The sequence below is a fragment of the Apium graveolens genome, chromosome 6, assembly GCF_009905375.1.
Source record: "Apium graveolens cultivar Ventura chromosome 6, ASM990537v1, whole genome shotgun sequence".
NCBI lineage: Eukaryota > Viridiplantae > Streptophyta > Magnoliopsida > Apiales > Apiaceae > Apium > Apium graveolens.
Genome location: NC_133652.1, coordinates 289,397,602 through 289,400,743, shown reverse-complemented (window position 1 = coordinate 289,400,743; position 3,142 = coordinate 289,397,602). Strand labels below are relative to the sequence as shown.

At 40.6% G+C, this 3,142-nt stretch overlaps 1 non-coding gene across 1 annotated transcript; it reads right to left on the bottom strand.

Moving 5' to 3' along the window:
* Positions 1–319: 319 nt before the first annotated feature.
* LOC141670270 (small nucleolar RNA R71) lies at positions 320–426 on the bottom strand. The gene has a single exon (XR_012554508.1). It is a non-coding gene; the product is annotated as a small nucleolar RNA R71 (small nucleolar RNA).
* Between the last annotated feature and the right edge of the window lie 2,716 nt (positions 427–3,142).

Sequence of the window (3,142 nt, the reverse complement as noted above, 5' to 3'; positions counted from 1 at the left end):
GTTTAGCATTGTCAGGCCATCCATCATGGCTAACACTTTTGAAATCAAGGCTAGCATGATTCGGATGGTACAGAACTCGGTTCAGTTTGGGGGTTCTCCAACGGAAGATCCCAACATGCATATCAGAGATTTCATCGAGATCTGCGACACTTTCAAAATCAATGTCTCTGAAGATACTATTAAGTTGAGGCTATTCCCATTCTCTATGAGGGATAAAGCTAAGTGTTGGTTATATTCTCTACCACCAGGCTCAATCACCAAGTGGGAAGATCTTGCTCAGAAGTTTCTCACTAAATTCTTCCCTATGGCGAAGACAGCTGCAATCAGGAATGCTTTTACTCAATTTGCGCAGCAATCGGGAGAATCTTTGTGTGAAGCTTGGGATCATCATAAGGAGATGCTTAGGAAGTGTCCTCATCATGGGATACCTGACTGGATAATTATTCACTGCTTTTATAATGGATTGGGTACAACTTCTGGACCCATGCTTGATGTAGCATCAGGTAGAGCCTTGTGCGCTAAGAGCTACGATAAAGATTATGATTTGATTAAACTGATGGCTGCTAATGAATATCAGAATCCTTCTTAGAGACTAACTCAAGGCAAAGTAGCAGGAATTCTCGAGGTAGATGCTGCTACTGCTATAGCTGCTCAGCTTATAGCTTTGATGATGAAGGTGGATTCTTTGGCTAATTATGGAGTTAATCAGATCACTAGTGTCTTTGAGCTTTATACTGGTGCGCATGAGACAGTGCAGTGTTCTATTTCTAGCGAATCAGCTCACTTCATGAGCAACTTTTAGAGGTCACAGCAACCAGTCCTAGCCACCTATCATCCCAACAACTGCAATCATCATAACTTCAGCTGGAACAACACTAAGAATGTGGTGCAACATCCTTATCAGCTGTATGCCGCAAAGCAATACTACCGTCTTGGTTTTCAACAACCGCAATACGCACCAAGACAACAACTCCAACTGCAACAATCTAATGAAAACTTTGAATTGGAGGAGTTTAGGCTCATGTACATGAGCCAAACGGTTTCTATCAAGACCTTGGAAAATCAAATTGGGCAGATTGACAATGCCTTGCTGAATCGACAACCTGGTACCCTCCTTAGTGACACTAAAGTGCTAGGAAAGAAGGAAGCAAAAGAGCAGGTTAAGGCAATTATATTGAAGTCTGGGAAGGTTGCAAGCCAAGAAAAAGCTCAAGTTCAAGAATCTGAAGATGTGGCTGAAGAAGAAGTGCAGAAGAAAGCAGAAGTGGAACCAAGGAAGCAAAATATGGAACACACTCCTCCCGAGGGTAATATATGGGTGAAACTGATCAATCCTCCACTACCTTTTCCTAAGAGGCTGCAGAAGTAAAAGTTGGATAAGCAGTTAACGAAGTTTCTTGAGGTGTTCAAGAAACTTCATATCAACATACCTTTCCATGAAGCTCTTGAATAGATGCCTAGCTATGTCAAGTTTATGAAATATATTCTCTCTCGGAAAGTGAAGCTCAATGAAATAGAGATCATTGCTCTCACAGAGGAATGCATTGATGTGGTGGAACAGAAGTTGCCTCCAAAGCTTAAAGATCCTGAAAGCCTCACTATTTCTTGCACCATTGGAAAAGTGTCATTCGACAACTGCTTATGTGACATGGGAGCTAGCATCAATTTGATGCCTTTGTCTATCTTCAAGAAGTTGGACTTACCTGATCCAAAGCCTACGTATATGACCTTGTAGTTGGCCGAACGTTCTACGAGGCATTATGGAGGATATCTTGGTCAAGGTGGATGAACTCATCTTTCATGTATATTTTGTAATTCTTGATTTCGAGGAGGATTAGAAGATTCCCATAATCTTGGGAAGACCATTCTTGGCTACGGGCCGAACCTTGATTGATGTGTAGAAGGGTGAGCTCACTATGTGAGTACTGGTTCAAAATGTGACTTTTAATGTGTTTAATGTCATGAAATTCCGTACTGATAATAAGGAGTGCATAAAAGTGTAGTTGGTCGATTATGTGGTTACTTCAGAACTTGATCAAATGCTAAGGTCTAATGCCTTAGAGAAAGCCTTGGTGGGAAATTCAGATAGTGAAGATGACAAAGGTGATGAGCAGTTGCAATATTTGAATGCTTCTCATTGGAAGGGAATGATGGATATGCCATTTGAATCTCTTAGATTGGAAGAGCTGAAAAATTCTCCAAAATGCCTCAAGTCATCTATTGCGTAATCTCCTACACTCGGGTTTAAACCATTACCTGAACACTTGAGGTATGCATTTTTAGGTGATGCATCTACTTTACATGTTATTATTGCATCTGACCTTTCAGATAGTGATGAGGATAAGTTCTTGAGGATTCTGAGAGAGTTCAAATTGGTAATACGATGGACTATAGCAGATATCAAGGGAATCAACCCTTCTTATTGCATGCATAAGGTTCTGCTACAGGAAGGTAACAAGCCAACTATTAAGCAACAAAGAATGCTTAATCCAATCATGAAAGAAGTTATGAAGAAGGAACTTCTTAAGTGGCTAGATGTAGGGATCATCTATCATATTTCTGACAGTTCTTGGGTGAGTCCAGTAAAATGTGTGTCGATGAAAGGAGGCGTCAAAGTTGTTGCTAATGAGAAGAATGAGCTCATTCCTACTCGAACAATCATATCGTGGAGAGTTTGCATGGATTACAGGAAGCTGAATAAAGCTACGAGGAAGGATCACTTCCCTGTTTCCTTTATTCATCAGATGATTGACAGGTTGGCTAGGCATGAGTGCTATTGTCTTCTGGATGGCTATTCGGGTTATAATCAAATTTGTATCGATTAAGAGGATCAAGAAAAGACTACTTTTACTTGTCCATATGGTACTTTTGCACCTGCCACATTTCAGAGATGCATAATGGGTATCTTCTATGACATGATTGGTGAGAATATGGAGGTATTTAAGGATGATTCCTCTGTATTCGATGATTCTTTTGATGAGTGCTTGCAAAATCTTGGCACCATTCTTAAAAGATGTGTTGAGACCAATCTGGTTCTCAACCGGGAGAAATGTCACTTTCTGGTGTAATAGGGCATCATTCTTAGGCACAAGGTCTCTAGTATAGGTCTTGAGGTGGATAAAGCCAAGGTGAGGGTCATTGA